Source organism: Neoarius graeffei, chromosome 27 (genome assembly GCF_027579695.1).
Source record: "Neoarius graeffei isolate fNeoGra1 chromosome 27, fNeoGra1.pri, whole genome shotgun sequence".
Taxonomy (NCBI): domain Eukaryota; kingdom Metazoa; phylum Chordata; class Actinopteri; order Siluriformes; family Ariidae; genus Neoarius; species Neoarius graeffei.
In genome coordinates, this window is record NC_083595.1 from 38,613,707 (window position 1) to 38,637,186 (window position 23,480).

Here is a 23,480-nt window from a genome sequence, read left to right on the forward strand (position 1 = left end):
GTTCTTGCATTTGTTCCTGTTATCCTCCTTGTCCGTTACGTTCCTTTTTCTGCTCTTGAAGAAGGCCCAGTTGGGATACCCGCAGTTCTGAAGTGCTTTCTTGATCACTTTCTTTGCAAAGTAGGTTACATATGCTCACTGACTAGATGAAGGATCTCATCTCATCTCATCTCATCTCTACACCCTGGACAAGTCGCCAGGTCATCACAGGCCTGACACACAGACACACAACCATTCACACTCACATTCACACCTATGGTCAATTTAGAGTCACCAGTTAACCTAACCTGCATGTCTTTAGACTGTAGGGGAAACCGGAGCACCCGGAGGAAACCCACGCGGACACGGGGAGAACATGCAAACTCCGCACAGAAAGGCTCGAACCCGGACCTTCTTGCTGTGAGGTGACAGCGCTAACCACTATACCACCGTGCCGCCCCGAAATGAAGGATATGGACAGAAATAGCTTTGTTATTTTCATTTGTCTTAGAACTTTTTGACTTTCCACTGTATGGTCTTATTCCATGTAGCTGTAAAACGAATAGAGACAGGAGACTTTTATTTTGGAAAGAGGAAAAAATAAAGGAAACACTCGTGAGATGAGCTGCTTCACCCGGGTGTTGGGAAAGTTCGCAGTGGATTTGTGCCTCCTAAAGTCCAGGTAAATATCCAGTATTTATGTCAGATAGTCACTCGTACTAGATAGTTTGTTCATGAAGACTGGACATGTCCTGATGATGTGATGAACAGTGAAGTTGTGAAAGCTGTTTTCATGCTAACAGCTTCACACATCCGTTTATACCGATTGAGCGTCGGTGGATTGATTAGCTTAGCTTAGCTTTAGCTTAGCTTAGCTATCCTTCAAGGTTTGACAGTTCCGGTAGACAAACTTGATTCCTCAGCAGGTTTTTATATCCAGTTTATTAGTTCAGTACTGAGTCGGAGACTATATTAATAACTTTAGTGCGGTTGTATACAAGGACGCAGCTCTCCTACTGGCTCTTGCATACTTGTACTAGCGCACTACGTAGTACGTCACCTCTGCAGATTGCGCATGCTCAAATGACGTATTGCTGAGTGTGGAAGTGCGCGTGGTTACATGCTGATGTTTTGAATATGCGTTTTTATTATTATTATTATTATTATTATTTTAAAGTTCATATACCATGCACAAACACTACACTTTTCAAACAGTGATTATTTTCTGATTCCTTGTCTGTCTTACAAAAAAAAAATCTAAATGAATATAATTGCATAGAATTATTAGATTTCCAGCTTTATTTTATGGATGCTGAGGCTGTTTTGTTTGTTTGTTTGTTTTTTGAATCAATGAGAATGGGGATGAGAGAAGAAGAAGAAACCTTTATTTGTTACATGCACACTTTAAGCACAGTTAAATTCATCGTCTGCATTTAACCCATCTGAAGCAGTGGGCAGCTAGCCTGGGCCTGCCCATCCTAAGTGTGACGCAACATGGGGGGCTGTTGTGAACTTAAGGCCAATTTATGCTGACAACGCAGTCCTCGCAGACGGTGTCGCAGATAGCGTCTGCGTAGCCCCCCCCCACCTTCGCAGACGCTCTGCGCGCACCTCCCAAAAATTGTGACCACCGCAGAAGCCTCGCAGACAAGAGGGCTCTGATTGGTCCACTCTACATCCGCTGTACACGCACTTCCGCTTCCCTGCTTTCCCGGTTTGTTTTGTTTTCACGACCGCCATTTTTAAAAACACGAGCGAAGATGGAGCAGCACGAAGAGCGGTTGATCGAGGAAGTACGTACATCTATACGACTCCAGTTCTAGTCATTATAAGTAACCGGAGGATAAACACTCCATTAACCACACCCACCAACTACTCCTAGCGATTTTGCGACTTCGCGCCCCCTTGCGTTGTGGCGGTGAATAACATCGCGCACGCCTATTACTCCCTGCTCAACGATAAATTACAACTGTCTGCGAAAAGCTGTCTGCGAAAGCCTTGTCGCAAGAGCATGCAGAGGCCTTTTGTCTGGCAAGGCAAGCTATCTCCAGCTCTTCCAAGCTCCCGAAAAATTGGGAGCCAATCAACTTTTGAGCATCTCCAACGGCCCTGGGTAGAGGCGTGTTCAAGGCAGTGACGTAGTAGAACTGCGACCGGAAGCCATAGATTGTTTACAGAATCTATGCCGGAAGTGCTTCATTCACTAGAAACATTACGAACATGGAGCAGCGGCAAGCCTTTGACACAGCGGTAGATGCTGTATTGAAAGCATTCAACGGGAAGTTCTCATTGAAAACGGAGCAAAGAGCAGCCCTGGAGGTATTTATTGAAAGGAAGGACGTTTTCGCCTTGCTCCCGACCGGCTTCGGTAAGAGTTTAATCTACCAGTTAGCCCCGCTGGTAGCCAAATCAATGGGGCTCAGCGAGAATCCTATCGTTGTGGTCATCTTGCCTTTGATCGCGCTATTATCATCCTCTTCCTCTTCAGCTCCTTCTTCCTGTTACTCAAGCAGTTTCCGTCGTGTCACATACATCAGAGGAAAGAGTGATGTGATTGGTTTAAGCTTCGTCATAGCCTTTTCTGGCTTCAACCAGTAGCAAACTGAGGCATTTCAGGGAGGCGGGTCAACCACGCACTTTGGGAAACGGTTAGGCTTAATATCTTTGCCAGACCAATGCTCGCAGAGCTTTGAAGTTGCGTTAGCCGGACTACCATACTACAGCACCCGGGGAGCAGTCAGGGGTTCGATACGTTGCTCAAGGGCACTTCAGCCCAAGGCCGCCCCACGTCAACCTAACTGCATGTCTTTGGTCTGTGGGGGAAACCAGAGCATCCGGAGGAAACACATGCAAACTCCACACAGAAAGGCCTCCGCCGGCCGCTGGGTTCGAATCCGGAACCTTCTTGCTGTGAGGCGACCGTGCTAGCCAGTACACCACTGTAGTGAAGATGCAAGGAGTAGATGTAAAGAAAGTTGGTGAATTCAAGTACCTGGGGTCAACTGTGCAGGAAATTGGGGGCTGCAATAGTGAGGTGAGAAAGCGAGTGCAGACAATGTGGAGCAGTTGGAGTAGGGTTTCGGGAGTCGTTTGTGATCAGAAAGTCCCAGCAAAAGTGAAAGGTAAGATGTATAAGACAGTAGTGAGACCAGCTGTGATGTACGGATTGGAGACCGTACCCTTAACGAAGTGGGAGGTGGCGGAGTTGGGGATGTTAAGGTTTACGATGGGAGGTTGGACAGGATAAGGAACAAACACATCAGAGGGACAGCGCATGGTGAGAGCTTGGGAATTAAGCGAAGAGAGATGAGACTGAGATGGTATGGGCACATCCTGAGAAGAGATGCAGAGCATGTTGTAAGGAGAATGTTGAGGATGGAGCTGCCAGGCTCACGAAAACGAGGAAGGCCAAAGAGGAGATACATGGATGTGGTGAGAGAGGACATGAAAGTGGTAGAGAAGGAGGCTGAAGACCGGGAGCAATGGAGATGAAAGATCTGCTGTGGCAACCCCTAATCGGGAGCAGCCAAAAGAAGAAAACCTATTATTAACCTTTTACCACTTCTGATATCACAAAACATATCAAAGATATTATTTTTACAATATGGCAAGACAGATGGGATAGTTGTCAAACTGGTAGATTCTTCTACCATCCATCCATCCATCCATCATCTGTAGCCGCTTATCCTGTTCTACAGGATCGCAGGCAAGCTGGAGCCTATCCCAGCTGACTATGGGTGAGAGGCGGGGTACACCCTGGACAAGTTGCCAGGTCTGACACATCGCAGGGCTGACACACTCACATTCACACCTACGGTCAATTTAGAGTCACCAATTAACCTAACCTGCATGACTGTGGGGGAAACCCACGCAGACATGGGGAGAACATGCAAACTCCACATAGAAAGGCCCTCACCGGCCGCTGGGCTCGAACCCAGGACCTTCTTGCTGTGAGGCGACAGCGCTAACCACTACACCACCGTGCTGCCCGATTCTTCTACCAACTTGAACCAAATATTACAACACACAGCACATATTCTGACAAAGTGTGTTTATTTGGCCATAAACGTACAATAAAAACGGTACAGGTGTGGCAGGGATGACACAAAAAAGCATAAAAACTTGTTTCCATTGTGGTCCCTTATCACAGACAAAAAATAGCTACACAAAATAAAAATGACAAAAAATAATAATAACAATTTGACAATACTGTATAACTGAATATCATGGGGAAGCATAGCAAAAATGTGAAAACTAATACCATAACAAATAATACTGAACAATATTGATAATGTTAATAATAGTAGAAAAACAAGAAAAGCAAGAGAAAAAAACCCACACAATATAATAATTATAATAATAATCTCATCTCATTATCTCTAGCCGCTTTATCCTTCTACAGGGTCGCAGGCAAGCTGGAGCCTATCCCAGCTGACTACGGGCAAAAGGCGGGGTACACCCTGGACAAGTCGCCAGGTCATCACAGGGCCGACACATAGACACAGACAACCATTCACACTCACATTCACACCTACGGTCAATTTAGAGTCACCAGTTAACCTAACCTGCATGTCTTTGGACTGTGGGGGAAACCGGAGCACCCGGAGGAAACCCACGCGGACACGGGGAGAACATGCAAACTCCACACAGAAAGGCCCTCGCCGGCCACGGGGCTCGAACCCAGGACCTTCTTGCTGTGAGGCGACAGCGCTAACCACTACACCACCGTGCCGCCTATAATAATAATATTAATAATAATAATAAAAATAATAAATAAAGAATAAAATTAAAGAATATAGAAACTAAAAATACACAATCTGCTGCTTCCTCATCAAATAGAATATTGAAAAAGTGCTGTTTTACCTTCTTCTTGAACAGGGGAAAATTTTCTACTGATTTTATTTCTGAAGGTAGTTCATTCCAAATTTTGGTTGCAGTGTACAGAAAAGAAGTTTTTCCAAAAGGACCACACCGGGGGAGCTGAAGAGAAGAGTGACTGGATCTTGTACTGTAGTTATGGGTAACATTTTGAATTGCAGAAGACAAGTATTGAGGCGCTGAGGAATTTTGAACATCATATGAGCTTTGAGTTGTTTGGATCTAAAATCAACTGGCAACATACCGACCCGTCTAAATTCATCAGCTCCTATGTGTGTTCTGAACGGTGCATTCAAAATAAACCTGATGATTTTATTCCGTGCACACTGGAGCCGTGACTTGCTCCTTTTAGTTGTGCCAGAATACCATGCTGTGCTGGCGTAGTCGTAGTGACTTTGTAGTAGGCCTGAAGTAAGAAGTTTCGTACAAAAACAAATGGCCCTTTTCCACTACCCTTTTTCAGCTCGCTTCAGCTCGCTTCAGCCCGACACGGCTCGCGTTTCGACTACCAAAAACCAGCACGACTCAGCTCGCTTCAGCCCTGCTTAGCACCCAAAACTCGCACCGTTTTGGGGTAGGGCTGAAGTGAGCCGAAGCGAGCCGAGTGAGGCTGGGGGCGTGAGCAGACACTCCCCTGTGCACTGATTGGTGAGGAGGAGTGTCCTCACATGCCCACACACGCCCCGCGAGCGCGCTGGGATCTGTAAACACCGCAAACCCGGAAGGAGAAGAATTACGAATTACGAGAATTTCTGAAGCCTTATGTGCCTCGCCTCATCTATACGCTCTTGCCAGTATCTGTCCGCGTTGTCGGTGACAACAAGCCACAGCACCAAGACCAGCAACACTAGCGACTCCATGTCCTCCATGTTTATTGTTTACTATCCGGGTCGTGAGACTACCGCTTAAAAGCTCACTGATGTCACTGTTTGCGCTGCTTAACGACATCACCTGACGTTCACCCACTTTCGCTAACTCCACCCAATGTGTCCACCCACTTCCAGCCAGCACGGTTCAGCGCGGTTGTAGTCGAAATGCAACTCCAACAGCCCCACTCAGCTCGACTCAGCACAGCACGGCTCAGCCCGACTCAGCCGCGTTGGTAGTGGAAAAGTGGCAAAAGAAAGGATAATTACAAGACTCAGATTTGGAAAATGTCTACTTGATACACGTTTTGTTTTGTTTTTTTTAAATAAATAACCTCCAATCAATGTACAAATTGTGGTGTGAAAGAAAGTGTCAAACACCTGCTTCTAGATTGTATCAAATATCCAAACTTTCATGGTAAAATTATTTAAAAAAAGAGAAATCAACAATTGTAAAATTTTACTATTAATTTTTACATCAAGAATTTTATGATGACAAGTTTATTATTGAAAAAGAAATAACATTTTAATTATTTAAAAAAAATAAACTCGTATTTAATGTGTGTATGCTTGGTTGCAATATGTGAACTTGGAGTTCCGATCCTTAGGCTATAGACCCCTTCGCATGTTTGTAAACAAACCGACCGTTGCCAGGATGCGCGCGCAGCCTGGACTCCGAAACAATGGCGCTGCCCATAGACCGGCATTATGAGCCGTCAGATTATGCCAAACAATTGTCGTTACAAGATCGAGAATGCTACATAAATAAGTTAACTCTAACAAGTGGACATCGCCTACCGGATCCGCATTTAATTAAAGAGTGGACGGACGATGTTAGTAAGTTCCCTGGTATACAATGGCCAGATATATACTCGTACCTTATTGACAAGACTTCAGCGTACACCCACGAAAAACTTCATGCCTACAAGTCTTTAGACGCATATGATTATGTGCGGGCATGTACAACTTGATTAACAATGGGACATTCATATTCATTTTGTTTTAATCAAATTATGCCAGTGATGTGATGGCAATGTGGCTTTAACTACAACAGCAAATACCAACACTGAACAGCAATTTGCAGGAGGTAATGGCATGAAAGGAATGATAGTGTAAAGAGTGCAGCTAAGAGAAATCAGAGCTGCGTAAAAAGCGAGAGGCAGAGAGCAGAAATGAAACTGAACGGGGCGGGAGCTAGGTTAGAGCAGTCAACGTAAGTTGGCATTTAGAGTGAGGGCACACAATTTTACCTTTCCATCCTTGCTTTAAAATTGTGATTTTCGGCATACACAAATAATGATGGCACAAAATCTGGACTGCTTGAGTCAAGCGAGACCTCTCCTACAAACAAAATTGCATGCAAAGCTAAGTTAACATGCTAACAATATTCATTACATTGTGTAACTATGACCCAGCTAATCAGACAAACGCTACCAAAGTATTTTGCTACATCAATAAACGAAGACTAGAAAGAATAAAAAAGAAAGATTTAATAAATAGCCTGATCTTACCTGTGATGAAGTGGGTGCTGCAAACCCGTGCATTTTTGATAGTGCTTTCATCCCAGTCTACACGTTTGATGGCTTGTAGCCATAGACGTTGGCGATTTTTTTGGAATGGGTGAGATCCTGCTGGAATTCTGTACATTTTAACCCCATCACTGCTACAATTCTGACACCCGACAACACAATAACTAGGCATTTCTGAGTCTTTTTTGGGTCCAGGCTGCACGCGCAATTTCCGCTTACGTATGAATGACGTTTACCGCGAAGGGGTCTATTGGACGCCAAATCACTGAGTGGGAGCGTCTCCAAAAGAAGCTCAAGCAACACCACGCTCAAATATCAACATAAACCTGATGGGTAGAGGGATAGAGAGCGAGAGATTAGAAACTAGGGCTGTCAATTGATTAAAATATTTAATCACGCTTAATCACATTATCGTTCATAGTTTGCTCACGATTAATGGCACACTTCGACGTGTTCTAAATGTACCTTAAAGGGATATTTGTTTAAGATTTTAGGGCGTGGGAGCGGACAAATATGCTTGCTTTATGCTAATGTATGTGGCCAGGAAAGATGGGGCTATTTTTGTGGGTATTTCATTCCCCCATTGCCTTTTTTTTTTTTTTTTTAAAGCAGCATTAACTTTATAATTTTGAGAGTTTGACACAATTCAGTGTGAACAAAATGATGTAATATTTTCCCCTAGTTCTGTCCTGAACTTTCAGCCTCAACTAAACAAACTCTGTGATGTTGACTCTGGACAACAGTAGTGGCGATGTTGAAATAAATAAAAATACAAAACCCAGATGCATGCGTTTGTTAAGCCACACAGCTCATAAAGATGTTTTCCAGTAAAATGCAATAACACACGTTCATGAGCAAAAACTGCATTTATAAACACTTGCATAGCTCGCAAATTTCTCAGAATAAAACAAACTCTCTCACTCCAATGTGCAGCCTGCACGCTTAGACACACACACACCCACACACCTTGACCTTAACACGTCGTCTTTTCTCCCCTCTGGACCGTATAAAAATACACACGTTTTATGTCAACAGTCAGAATGCAAGAATATAAGTTGATTTTGTACATAAGCACACTTTACCACGGTTTACGCCAACCGGCTACTCGCTACGTCACGTCCCAATTTCCCAAACTACAGGGGAGGGGCACAGAATGTGCATACGTTAATTGCACGTCAAAAAATTTGTTGCGATAAAAGGAATTTGCGTTAACATTATTATTGGTCCCTTTGGTGTAGTGGTTGGCGCTGTCACCTCACAGCAAGAAGGTTCTGGGTTTGAACCCAGTGGCCAATAGATTTTCTCATTGAGGGCGGCACAGTGGTGTGGTGGTTAGTACTGTCGCCCCACAGCAAGAAGGTCCGGGTTCGAGCCCAGAGGCCGGCGAGGGCCTTTCTGTGCGGAGTTTGCATGTTCTCCCCGTGTCCGCGTGGGTTTCCTCCGGGTGCTCCGGTTTCCCCCACAGTCCAAAGACATGCAGGTTAGGTTAACTGGTGACTCTAAATTGACCGTAGGTGTGAATGTGAGTGTGAATGGTTGTCTGTGTCTATGTGTCAGCCCTGTGATGACCTGGTGACTTGTCCAGGGTGTACCCCGCCTTTCGCCCATAGTCAGCTGGGATAGGCTCCAGCTTGCCTGCGACCCTGTAGGACAGGATAAGCGGCTACAGATGATGGATGGATGTTATTATTGCGTTAACTTCAACAGCCCGATTAGAAACTTAAGTTGGCTTGCGAGATGTTCCTTATGTTTGTCATTCTATTTAATTTAATGAATCACGCCGAAGCTTGACTTGTGCGTAAACCGAAATGGTTCACTGACCAGCCGGACAGATGTGAAGCTAAAAAGTCGTGAGCTAAAGCTGGATGTAGACAGGTGTGTTGTATAGTTTACTGGGGTAAGACGATATTCTTTGGAAATAATTTTTGTGGCTAAATGTCACTTCTATTAGCGTTTTTGTTTACTTTCACAAATATTCATGTAGCTGTTGTACAATCTGAGGCATGCTATTGTTCAATACAAACTTTTTTGTGATAGATTTTTATTTGATGACTTCTACATTAGCATCAGAATAAAAACATATATTTTACATTTCCAAGCGTTAGTTTTCTAGCGGGCGGCACGGTGGTGTAGTGGTTAGTGCTGTCGCCTCACAGCAAGAAGGTTCTGGGTTTGAGCCCAGCGGCCGACGAGGGCCTTTCTGTGCGGAGTTTACATGTTCTCACCGTATCTGCATGGGTTTCCTCCGGGTGCTCCAGTTTCCCCCACAGTCCAAAGACATGCAGGTTAGGTTAACTGGTGACTCTAAATCAGGGGTCACCAAACTTTTTTCTCTGGGGGCCACATTGTCGTTCCTGACTGTGATGGGGGGCCGGGGTCGGGCCAGCTATATAACATAGAATTGTATGACCCGGACAAATATGACCACCAGCAGGCCTCATTGTGTAGTAGAGATTACTAGCCTGGCACAGCCATCCACACTACTATATCCCCCCACTACTATATCCACCACTACTATATCAACACTTGATTCCTGGCACATATTTGTTTATCTTTACTAGTGGTTTGCAAAAGTAGTAATCGAGTCTTCACACTTTGTTTTAATTTGAAATACCACAGATATTCCATTTAGTTATTTTCTAATAAAAATAACATCAAAGCTGTCAAGGTAAGAAACATCTGCCTAGTTGAGGTGATTGACACTGGCAAAGGGGAGTGGAAAATTATAAATTGTAGGTAGGCCTGTTGATATTAATAATATTAATAATTGTGTGCAGCACTTAATAAAGGTCAAATAAATAGGCCTAGAAAATAAATACATTTTAAAAAACAGTGAAATTATAATAATATGAGCAATAGATCAACTAGCCAGCTCTTATGCCTATCCATTTGAGCATGTTCAGTAAACATTTTTTAGGTCAAGGTGAAAATGAAATGAGCAGTAGGCCATTTACAGGTCAAAACTAAAGCATAATACAGAATAATGGGAATCAAAATCAGTAGTATATGTAGGTGAGCCGGATTTGTACTTGTTGATTTGTACTTCTTGTCGGGACACACCTCCTCGGCCACAGCAAGCATGCATACTTTAACAAAGTCCCCATCAGTAAACGGCTTTCCATGGGTAGCTAGTAGGTGAGCTACCTTATAGCTAGCTCAGACAGCAGCCTGGTTGATCTGGGTTTGGCGAAGGAATGCATTCTGTTGTGCAGCCAGTCCGCATTTCATCCTCCGAATCCTGTCTTCTCTTGTTTGCCCTCGCAAACTAGCATACTCTTTGTGGCGGGTTTCGTAGTGACGACGCAGATTATATTCTTTGAAAACCGGCACACTTTCTTTACATACAAGACAAACTGCACGGTCCTTACACTGAACGAAAAAATAATCGGTGGTCCACTGTTCTTTAAAAACTCTGCACTCTGTCAGCTTTTCGCTGATCGCTAGCCATTTTGCTGTCCTGAACACTGACAGTTCTCTGCGCGTGCGCTGCCTGTCACTGCTTGATCGCGAGCATATGACGAAAATTCGGAAAATATGAATAGTTCGTTTTATAACTAAATATCAATTTTAATTGATAAAATCAACAAAATACAAGATGCAGACATGTTATTATTTGCCAAAAAGCAATTTAAAAAAATAGGCCATGACCACTTTTGGGGATTGCCTCATAGGGCCGGTTCAAGTGGTGGGGGGCAGAGGGGCTGGGGGGCCGGTCAAAGGGGGGTGGCGGGCCGGAGTCGGCCCGCGGGCCGTAGTTTGATGACCCCTGCTCTAAATTGACCGTCGGTGCGAATGAGAGTGTGAATGGTTGTTTGTCTCTATGTCAGCCCTGCTTTGATTTGGCGACTTGTCCAGGGTGTACCCCGTAGCCCATAGTCAGCTGGGATAGGCTCCAGTTTGCCTGCGACTCTGCACAGGATAAGCAGTTATGGACAATGGATGTATAGTTTTCTCGCACAAAATTAAATGCTACGGAAAATGAAAGCAGCTTGTATTACTTTACATAAAAGAGACTCTTTTCAGATAGAAACATATCGAAGGCTGCTGGGTTTTGTGAAAAAATAAGGAGCAAGGGTGACCAAGTGTCCAGAAAAACTGTATCTGGTTCTGTAAGATGCTCGGAAAAACTTACCAGATAAATTAATTTCCTTATAAAACTGCACACATTGTACCGGAGACTACTATTTTTATCAGCAAAGAATCATCACACCAAATATTGACTTTGTTTCGGTTGTTACTGTTTACTTTAGAATGGAGGAACGTTTTAATTTCCTGACTTTTGAGGACGTCTTTGTTCCACCGCATTGTTTTTGCATGTGCTGAAGACTTTTGCACAGTTTTCTCTCTCTCTCATATACACACACACACACACAGTGGCATGCAAAAGTTTGGGCACCCTTGCTGAAAATGTCTGTTACTGTGAATAGTTAAGTGAGCAGAAGATGAACTGATCACCAAAAGGCATAAAGGTAAAGACGAGACATTTCTCTAATATTTTCTGCAAGATTGCATTTTTATTTCCATCATTTACAGGTGTAAAATACCAAAAAATGAAAAGGACCTGAAGCAAAAGTTTGGGCACCCTGCATGGTCAGTACCTAGTAACACTGCCTTTGGCAAGTACCACAGCTTGTAAACACTTTTTGTAGCCAGCTAATAATCTTTCAGTTCTTGCCTGGGGGATTTTCACACATTCGTGCTTGCAAAAGGGTGCCAGTTCTACAAGTTTCTTGGGCTGTCTTGCACGCACTGCTCTTTTGAGATCTATCCACAGGCTTTCAATGATGTTTAGGTCAGGGGACTGTGAGGGCCAGGGCAAAACCTTCAGCTTGTGCCTCTTGAGGTATTCCATTGTAGATTTTGAGGTGTGTTTTGGATCATCGTCTTATTGTAGGACCCGTCCTCTTTTTAACTTCAACTTTTTTACAGATGGTGTGATGTTTGCTTCCAGAATTTGCTGGTATTTATTCGAATCCATGCTTCCCTCGACCAATGAAATGTGCCCTGTGCCACTGGCTGCAACACAACCCCAAAGCATGATCGATCCACACCCATGCTTCAGAGTTGGAGAGGTGTTCTTTTCCTGGAATTTGGCACCCTTTTTTCTCCAAACATACCTTTGCACATCGTGGCCAAAAAGCTCTATTTTGATTTCATTAGTCCACAGGACTTGTTTCCAAAATGCATCAGGATTATTTAGATGTTCATTTGCAAACTTCAGACACTGAATTTTGTGGCTAGGACGCAGGAACGGTTTTCTTCTGATGACTCTCTCATGAAAGTCATATTTGTTCAGGTGTTGCTGCATAGTAGAACAGTGCACCACCACTCCAGGGTCTGCTAAATCTTTCTGAAGGTCTTTTGCAGTCAAACAGGGGTTTTTATTTGCCTTTCTAGCAATCCAACGAGCAGTTCTTTCAGAAAGTTTTCTTCATCTTCCAGACCTCACCTTGATCTCCACTGTTTCTGTTAACTGCCGTTTCTTAATAACATTATGATCTGAGGAAACGGCTACCTGAAAACACTTTGCTACATTCTTGTAGCCTTCTCCTGCTTTGCGAGCATCAATTATTTTATTATTCAGAATGCGAGCGAGTTGCTTAGAGGAGCCCATGGCTGTTGATTTTAGGGACAAGTTTGAGGAGTCAGAGAATTTGAAATCTGCATCATCTGACCTTTCCTAACGAAGAATTTGAACAAGCCACAGCTCAATAAGCTAATTAAGATCTGGAACCTTGGTAAAAGTTACCTGAGAACTCAAATGTATTTGGGTGCCCAAACTTTTGCATGGTGTTCCTTTTCTTTTTTCACTCTCCAATTGTACAAAACAAAAATAATACACAAATCTTGCAGAAAACGCTGAAAAGAAATGTCTCGTCTTTACCTTTATGCCTTTTGGTGATCAGTTCATCTTCTGCTCACTTAACTATTCACAGTAACAGACATTTTCAGCAAGGGTGCCCAAACTTTTGCATGCCACTGTATATACGCACACGAGGGTAAGTAAAAAAGTTCGAAGACAAATTGAAAAAAATCTTTATTTATGAAAATAACAAAGCTATTTCTCTACTAGGGCTGTAACGATATGCGTATCAAAATCGCGATACGCAGAGCCACGATCCGTATCGCGATACAAGAAGGCAGAATCGCGGTACACCCTTTCAAACTTCTCCTCAGCCCAAAAACAGAGGCGCTTCCAAACTTCAATTTATGAATACTTTACTTTTTATTTAAATTACATTTTAAACTTACTTAAATTACTTTTATTTTTTATATCTATTAGTAAGTCGTTTTTTCGCCGACCTGCGACAATCTTCTGCGAGTCACGCAACGTCCACACTCGCCACTGGCAGAGCATTCATTTCTTTTAAGCGGTCGCCATTCTGGTTGCGACGCGGGGAGCGAATCTGTAAACAAGCAGCTCATTGGCTGGCTAGGTGTGCCACAAGCCAATCACAATCACTTGACCGGAAAGGCATGCAGTGTTGCCAGATTGGGCAGGTTTAGGTGCTTTTTCGCTGGTTTTGAACATATTTTGGGGTGGAAAACGTTAGCAATATCTGGCAACACTGAAGGCATGTCTGCTTGGGCGGAAGCCTTCTGCGGTAGTTACATTTTGACACGCGAGCAATGTTTCACCATAAAAATTCCGTAATTTCCATCAGTTTTCCGCGATCACAGAAAATCATTGGCCCTATGAGAGTGAGACAGTGAGAGAGCCGCCACCCCCCCCCCCCCCCCCCCCCCCAAAAAAAAATCTTAACGGATTTACACGATTTGGAAAAATGACTTTTTCAGAACCGAAAAAAACAGAGCTTCCGGCTCAACAGTATTATTTTGAGAAATAAAACAATCTTTGGATATACATTTGTTCATTTTTGCATACATATTACTCATTCTCTGCAGTGGTCTGAATTATTTGTTATTAAATAGTTAATGTAAGTAAGTAAATGTTAATAAGTCAAATTTACTACTTTAAAAAAACATTTTAAAAAAAATCGTGGGCGTATCGAATCATGGGTCAAAAATCGCGATATGAATCGAATCGTGAGTTGGGTGTATCGTTACAGCCCTAGTGTGTGCGAAATGTTTCCGTGGTTACCGAGTAACTTCCTTCCGAGAATATGGCGGACGAAACAACGTGTGTGCTTTTTGTTGTCAATGTACAGTCTGTATTTTTGGTGGTCATTTATTCAGTCGAATTGTATAAAACGCGCGAGGCAGTTGAGAAAGAAACATGAATCTCCGTTCTTCACTATTTTATTCAGCGAAGACATCGATTGACGTGTGACTTTGCGCATGCGCATTATATTTGTATCGATACAGAGCCACTTCATTTGTCCACACTACAGCGAAGCGCTACAGTACCGATACTGTACCGGTACGAAATCCATACATTTGTGAGTTTCGTATCGATATATATACTCAGCAAAAATAAAAACTTGACACTCATTATTTTTCAAATAGTGTTTAGAAACTTTTCTTGAAAGAGTTCTTGTTGTGATTATGGTTAAATGCATTGTCAAGGGCATTACGTCACACATTCATTCTACTGGTCGGGCCTACGTAGCACGTGCGAGAGCACTGCACGCTAAAATCACGTTTCCACGTGACACAAGTGACGTGACGTATTGATACACGTGCAATTGATCTCACGGTAGCAGAGTAGAGTGTCATCTCAGAAAAACAAGGTTTTATGGTTAATTTTTCGTTAATTTGCAATGCCACGACTGTCAAACATTCAGCGTGAACGTGCCATTGGCATGCTGAATACGGGAACATCCGTCACTGACGTTGCGAGGGTTATGGGATGCAGTCGACAGACCATCCATAATCTCCAGACACGTCTCCATCAAACTGGCACCATAGCCGACCGTAAGGAACCTTCCACAGAACTTGCAGGAGCTTGGTGCCATGTTGGTACAAATATGGCGGCGCATTCCCCAAGCTGTGTTCAGACGCATCATCCAATCCATGAGGAGACGTTGTATCGCAGTTGTGAACGCCCATGGAGGACACACCCGATATTGACATGATTTCATTAAGTTGTGACTCACAGTTTTTGATCATGGACATTGTCGTCGCATTTCCGGTGGAACCGATTCCATGACAAACATGATCTGTATGCTATAGCATCTTTAATGACAAGATAATTGAATACAATCGTTATTTCAAACCTATTTTCCAAAGTGTTCAAATTATTGACATTGAAACGAGTGTAAAGTTTTTATTTTTGTTGAGTTTAGTTATACTGCTACAGTACCGGTATAGTTGCTAGTGTGGACAGGTGTTGGGGTACAAAAGTAGTTTCGTATCGGTACAAAATCCCTAGTGTGGACAGGGTATAAAGTCAACCATGAACTCCTCTGTATACCAAAGTATTCTAGAGGCAAATGTGAGGCCATCTGTCCAACAGCTAAAGCTTGGCTGCAATTGGGTCATGCAACAGGTCAATGATCCCAAGCACACCAGCAAATCTACAGCAGAATGGCTGAAAAAGAAAAGAATCAAGGTATTGGAATGGCCAAGTCCAGACCTCAACCCAATTGAAATGCTGTGGCGAAACCTTAAAGCATATACAGGCCGCAGAGCCAGGGCCTCACTTTCGTTTATAAATGCCTTGAGACCTCAAGAATGGCACAAGAATAGTTTTAAGCGTTAACAATAAATCTAATATAGTAATTTTTACGATTAAAGTGATTTTATATAGGTCACGGTCTGAGTGAATGACCTTGACATCTGTAACGTCACAGCAGGAAGTCTATCGGTCTCATCGCCGTTTCCGTTATACTAAAACACAGACTTGATTGCAACTCCAATTCTCCATTTTGAGCTGATTTATCGCCATGCCACGTAGATCTGTTTTTGGCCGGTGTAGCAACACAACAGAAGGTGGATTTACGTTGCATTCACGGCCCAAGAATGTTCAAACTGCAAAGATTTAGATGCATTTTGCGAGAAGTTCACGGGCACATTGGGCGCCTATGAAGTGGTCTCTCCTCTGCACATTTTACTGAAGACTCGTACGAAACCTCTGATCTGTTGAGGAGCGTTGGCTGTAAACCCGTATTGAAAGAGGGTGCAGTACCAATAATTAAAGAAAACCACAAGAAAAGGAAAGTATTTATTTTATTTATTTAAAAAAAAATACTGGTGCAGTTAAAGTTAAAATTTTTAAGACTATGGTCATGAGCTTTGGGTAATGACAGAAAGAACAAGATCGCGGATACAAGCGGCTGAAATGAGTTTCCTTCGCAGGGTGGCTGGGCGCTCCCTTAGGGATAGGGTGAGAAGCACAGTCACTCGGGAGGAGCTCGGAGTAGAGCCGCTGCTCCTCCACATCGAGAGGAACCAGCTGAGGTGGCTCGGGCATCTTTTTCGGATGCCTCCTGGACGCCTCCCTGGGGAGGTGTTCCAGGCATGTCCCCCCGGGGGGAGGCCCCGGGGAAGACCCAGGACACGCTGGAGGGACTATGTCTCTCGGCTGGCCTGGGAACGCCTCGGTGTTCTTCCCGAGGAGCTGGCCAAGGTGTCTGGGGAAAGGGAAGTTTGGGCTTCCATGCTTAGACTGCTGCCTCCGCGACCCGGTCCCGGATAAGCGGAAGAAGACGAGACGAGATTTTTAAAAAAAGGAAAGCAAGTTTAGTTGCACCAGTCCTCCTGGAGTGAGCTGAGGGTTGTTGCTAAAACACGGAACGGAACGGGATGGGACATGTCGCTCGGGCAGTGACCTCCCCGCAGTTGTTGCTAAAACCGGTGACGTCCCGTTTCGTCCCGGGTTTTAGTAATTGCCTGAGCCGAGCAGTAATGGTGGATTACACAGTATTAAGAAACAGGGCTTTGAACCGGTTCAAGGAACGAAAACGAAAACCGGGAACTTTTTCTATTTCACATGGAACAGAAACGAAACCAGAAACTTTATTATTTTTTATGTTCCGGAACAGAAACGCTTATTAAAAATAATGGTAACCGGTTAATACCGGTTTTTATTTCGTTCCTCAAAGTTTCTGTAGCCTACAAATAAAAAAGTCATTCTTCTCCTGCGCAAGTTTCTATGACCCGCTGGGGTTCACTTCCTGTGTGACGTTCACTAGACGTTCGCTGACTGAATGGAGAGAGCAGGAGGGTGGACTACTATCACGTCTCCACATCTTAAATAAGAGGTGAATATTGCAGTCTATCGTTATTCAAAAACGTCAATTTCAAACACGATATCAATATATTTGTCCATGTTAATGAGAGGCTCGCGAACATTAAATGACGTTAACCTCTGTTAGCCTATCAATGCATAGGGCCTGACTAGCCTTTGGTAACACACTAAATGAATTATCTTTCATTTTTGGCACTTTTTCTGTTTGTGTAGATGGGAAGACATACTGAGAATCCAAATCGCCAACATTTGAAATAATTGTTTTGAATTATTTCTTGTCTTATTTAATGAAGGTTGTAATAGAATTAGCCTACATTTGGCTTAAGCTGGATGAGACAGAGACATAATTTTATAGCCATTTGTTAAACAGCTGACAGGGAACGTAATTAACCGTTCCGGGAACGAAATTTTTTTTTTTCTAACCGGTTCGGGAACGTCTATTTAATGGTGGAACCCAAAACCGGAAACGTTAAAATTCCGTTTCTGTTCGGAACGAACCAATAGGAAAAAAATTGGTTCAAAGCCCTGTTAAGAAAAGTGAATGAGTGGAGCAGTCCTCTGATTTCTAAACTGGATATTGCTGCTGTGAGAAAGATGCCTTCTCCACCCCCACCTCACGCCAGGATTGGTCACGAGAGGAAGAAAACTAAGGCTACTTAAAGTATAACGTAAAACGGGTGCGAGTTTATTTACAGTACAAACAGTGAATACAAAAATAGGAAAACAAAAACTGAGAAGAAACGCAAAACCAAAACCGGCCTCAATCAGGCAACACAAATATAATTACAACAAAAGACTTTTTAAAATGGGGCGGCACGGTGGTGTAGTGGTTAGCGCTGTCGCCTCACAGCAAGAAGGTCCGGGTTCGAGCCCCGTGACCGACGAGGGCCTTTCTGTGCGGAGTTTGCATGTTCTCCCCGTGTCCGCGTGGGTTTCCTCCGGGTGCTCCGGTTTCCCCCACAGTCCAAAGACATGCAGGTTAGGTTAACTGGTGACTCTAAATTGAGCGTAGGTGTGAATGTGAGTGTGAATGGTTGTCTGTGTCTATGTGTCAGCCCTGTGATGACCTGGCGACTTGTCCAGGGTGTACCCCGCCTTTCGCCCGTAGTCAGCTGGGATAGGCTCCAGCTCGCCTGCGACCCTGTAGAACAGGATAAAGCAGCTAGAGATAATGAGATGAGATGAGACTTTTTAAAATACAAAACTCAGTATGCACTTCTCTGCACCTACTTCCGTTACACAGCCTCACAGCAAGCGTGTCCTCCTGCGCCTCTCTCTCTACAATGAACACTCCTGCCCCTTTTAAAGGGTTCACAATCAAGAGTAACATGCTGATTGGACAATCAGCAACCAATAGAAGCATCCCATTACATTAACACTCAAACAGTTAAAAACACACATTTAGTTAAACCTACACAATACCACCATGACATATTAGAAAACATACACCACATTAAATTCAATACATATATAAAATAAAGCTACACAACAATAATTACAAAACATTACGTCACCATTTCAACCAAGTTCCCGCCACTGCGCCGGAACAGTGGTTAAAACATTGGTTCCGGAAGGGCTCCGGTTTCCCACCCCAGGTGCAATGGTGAATAAAAATGTTTGTTGTGTGGTAAAACTATTGTGTGGCGAGTGGAATATGACGCGAGACAACGGGTACCTACGCTATTCGCGATTATGGTAAATAACTATTAAACTGAGGAATGTGTCCATTGCGTGTGTGTGTAGCGTATGTGTGATCTCACGCTAGCCGCGCTAAAAATCAAATTCCAATACATGGAAGAAACGCCAACAGGTGCGCATCGGCCGTGCGTGTGTGTGCGCGTGCGTGTTAGATGTCTATGAGTGTCGGGAAGACACGTCTCTGGCGTTTCTATGAAAAATGCAACTACCACCCCTCATCATTTTTCACAGCTGCCATCTCGCCTTTACGTGGAAGAAGCGAATGAACGGAGAACTGAACAAACAACTGAAAGTCAGATTGTTTCAAAAACAGTCGGCCTTCAAGAAGCCATTTACCTGCATTTAGATTAATACATGTAACTTGTATTGTGTGTTTAAAGGTCCCATGGCATGAAATTTTCACTTTCTGAGGTTTTTTAACGTTAAAATGAGTTCCTCTGACCTTTTTAAGTCACCCCAGTGGCTAGAAATTTCATAATGTGTAAACCAAACTATGCCCAACATTTGAGAATGGCGCGTCAAAACGGCGCGTTGATGAGCTCTTCCCTTTACTACGTCAGCAAGGGAGATGATCCCCACGCCCCCCCCCCTGGATTCCCACCCACTGTATGAATTGCCCGCCCAGTTGTAGTGAGGAGACCATAGAGGACACAACAACATGGCATCACCTAAGCGACCGAAACATGGAAGTTGCGCTGTACATGGATGTGACAACACAGAAAAGAGTCTGTTTTTACTGCCGACGGGAGAGCCCCTGAAGACGCAGTGGCTTAATTTTATTTACTTCAGTAATACGCCGTCGAGTCTACCTAAGACGGTGTATGTTTGCCGGAAGCATTTTCCTGATGAATGTTTCCACAACTTGGGACAGTACAGGGCAGGTTTTGCACATCAACTGTCACTGAAGCCTGGGTCCGTACCAAGCATCCCTGCCGCATCAGCAACAAACACCAAACAAGTAAGTGTATAACTGTTAAGTCGTTTTGCCGTGTTTTAAAATCGGTGCCACGTTAGCCTTGCAATGGCTACATTAGCTGTGCAGCTAACCGCTTCCTGCAGTTAGCCAGGTACTCTGCGCTACAAAACCAAAAAGCATGCAGCATGCTCTGTTATAATAGCCAATCAAAACAGTTTTTACAAAGACACCCACATTCTTTTTTTTTTTTAAGTCACTCGTTCATTTTATTTGTTTGTTTGTTCAGTAAAAACCGAAACATTTGTTGAATTTATTTTATTTCCTCGCGTCGCACCTTAATGACGTCAGCGCGCGGTATTTTTCCCTTCGCGGTTTGTTCCTTCTCTCTCGCCATAGTAAGACACCCACATCCGCTTGTTCTGACCCACTGGAGGTAGCGTCACAGTGCTGTTAGCCAATCAGAGGTAACACGTTTACATGTCATGAATATTAATGATAAGACCCGCCCCCACCCTCTACCCTTCCCCGCCTCCTGCTTCTCATTAGCAAAACGACGCACTGGGAAAAGCACTGAAATGGGGCTTTCTCCCAGGAGGCTATATCTACGTGCCGAGGGTTCATTTCGAGAAAGGCTGCGGATATAACATCCGGAAACCTCCACGAGCCCGTTTAAAGCATCAACAAACCACCCTGCCATGGGACCTTTAAGTTACCAGTATAAGATTGATTTAATTTGCTTCAGAATGTGATCGTCTCAGTTCATCTGATTATTTAATTAGCATTTTACGTTTTATCAGTGAAAATGCATGCATGTACATGTATGTTGCATAAGTTATAACACCCATCCTGTTTTAATGAGAGTCAACCCACAATCAGTGAAGTCAAATCAGTTTTAGTTGAGCAAGTCGGTAATGGTATTCCTTACTTTCACCATAATTTTTTATTTATACGACTTTGTTCTATAGCTGTCAAAGACCTCGGCCTTAAAACCGGTTACCGCTGTGACGTCACGCACTCCGGGCTGGCTGGCTCAGCGGGGCGGCTCCAATGCCAACTTTGAGGTCGATTTTAACTCTCAAAAATATATTTTTTATTCCCATTTATACAGCATACAAGAGTCAAGGATGGAGATACTATCCACTCAGAAATGTATTCAAAAATAAAGGCTCTGCGTATCTCCTTTAAGAGAGCTGTGCATAATGAAAACGTGGACACTGTATACAAAAAGGGCCAGAGCCGTCTCTATTTCCTGAGACGGCTGAGGTCCTTCAACATCTGCCGAACGATGCTGCGGATGTTCTACGAGTCTGGTGGTCAGCGCCATCCTGTACGCTGTCGTCTGCTGGGGCAGCGGCTTGAAGGTGAAGGACACTAACAGACTCAATAAGATCATCAGGAAGGCCAGCCATGTTGTAGGCGTGGACTCTCTGACAGTGGTGTTGGAGAAGAGGACACTGTCCAAAATAAAAACAATCTTAGACTGTCCTTTCCACCCTCTACATGAGGAGCTGATCAGCCACAGGAGCACGGTCAGTAAACGGCTGATTCTTCCATGCTGCACAACTGAGAGACTCAGGAAATCATTCCTACCTGCTGCAGTCAAGCCGTACAATGCCACTGTATAACTGTGGTACACTGTCTTATAAGCATGCACCGATACCGATACTGGCATCGGCATCGGCCCCGATACTCCACTAATATACTCATACTCGTACTTGTCAAACAGTTGCCGATACCATGAACCGATACCAGTGCCGATCCCATGCGCCGATACCAATGTTCCCCGCAGCGCTTTTTGTTCCATTCGAGAGAGAAAAAAAAAACTGAAGCATTGTTGAGCTCAGGCTTGAGCATAATATGATAGGCTATACCATGCGCCGATAGTGTTCCATGAAGCGCCTTTTGCCAGCGTCCGTTCGAGGAAAAAAAGCCTCTCCCAGGAAAAAAAATTGTAAATCTCAAGCATTGAGCGTAGGCTAATTTCGTCAGAAGACAAAAAAAAATTGTTCGACAACAACCCATTTTTCCATGACGAAGATGTGTTTGCGTAGTCATGAAACAGTGCCGTCACAACATCTTTCCCCAACACTGTCATTTTAAACATCTCTCCACACTCCACTCCCTTTCGCTGCCATACGCAGATAGGCCTACGCTAAGATCCCCAACGTTGTCCTTTTTTAATGTTGGCTATTCGCCTAGGTAAGGGTTTTGTAGGACAGGCTACTCACTAACAAACAAATGAAAATCGGATTTTTGTATAGGTGAATCCAACCGGCAGAGTTTTTAAGTACGAGTCCAACCGGGAGAGTTTAAGAGTGAAGAGTGACAGAGAGAGCTTTAAGAAATGGCTGATTGAGTTTTCCAACTTGTTTCAGTTGAGGGCAACGCTAAGACCAAGGAAATTGACGTCCCATCTACAGGTATGGAGCTCCACGAGCACGGGACGCGATGTTGCGAATGGACAGCAACAGCGTCTGCCTAACAAGTTCTGCGACTGAACAAGAGCGTGCTCGAGGCATTCAACTCTCCTGCAGCACACAGCAGGATGTGCGCACATGCACATGAGAGGAGGGAGGGGGGGCATATTTTAGTCTGCATTACTGGCGATGGAAATTAAATAATACATCGTCGCCGGCCGCCACTGTTATCTTGTGCGCTCTCTGTGATGTTGCGATGGTCACTGCTCCTCCCTTTCACGCCCTTGTCTTGTTGCTAAATGTAATTGGAGTAGTTTAAGCGCACCACCAGAACAACCCTTAAGTCAACCAAGACCGCAATGTTGCGGAAGGCCGATGATAGAGGGGGTAAGTGACCAGCGGAGTGAAATGATCACGCTGCATGTGGTAACTCACTGCTCTCTCCTCCCTTCATCAACAATCGGTCTTACATGTTGCAAGAGTGCAAGTCTTTCTTGACTTCGAAAGTTGGACATTGTAATCTAATCCAAATAAATAGCAGCCTTTTTCAGAAATTGCAGCAGCTAAATATTTAATTCTTTGTGTAGGCTATTTGCAATGAGTGTAGTTTTCTGGGAGTGAATGTTGCGCGACAATCGAGAGAGGTTGCACACGGAAGCGCAGATAGCCTTGTAGTCCACGTTACACTGCCAGCAGACAGCGCCTCTTCATTTCACGGTAGCGCTTCTTTTGCAACATTATGTAGGCCTAGTAGGCCTAACGCAGCAGCGCTTAGGTTTTGCAACATTATTGTAACAATGTTGCAAAAGATAAGCGCTACCGTGAAGAGGCGCTGTGTGACGTGGACTCAAGGCTACTCTGCGCTTCTGGAGCAGCGGAGATTGTCAATGTGAACCCGTGTGCATGATCACTCCAGTTAGAAAACATCAACAGTATCGGTATCGGTAGTACTCGGTATCGGCAAGTACTGAAATGATAGTACTCATACTCGTATCGGTTTTCACAAATGTGGTATCGGTGCATCTCTACTGTCTTACCATGTATCCT

The 23,480-nt window shown here is 43.9% G+C and overlaps 1 protein-coding gene across 2 annotated transcripts in view; it reads left to right on the forward strand.

Annotated features, from left to right (window-relative positions):
- The first annotated feature begins 581 nt into the window (after window positions 1–581).
- The window catches only part of nr1h3 (nuclear receptor subfamily 1, group H, member 3), a 75,436-nt gene continuing 52,537 nt past the window's right edge, over window positions 582–23,480 (forward strand). For both annotated transcript variants that reach the window (XM_060911133.1, XM_060911134.1), the window contains exon 1: window positions 582–661. The gene's annotated coding sequence lies outside the window, so the exon portion shown is untranslated. The remainder of the gene's footprint in view (window positions 662–23,480) is intronic.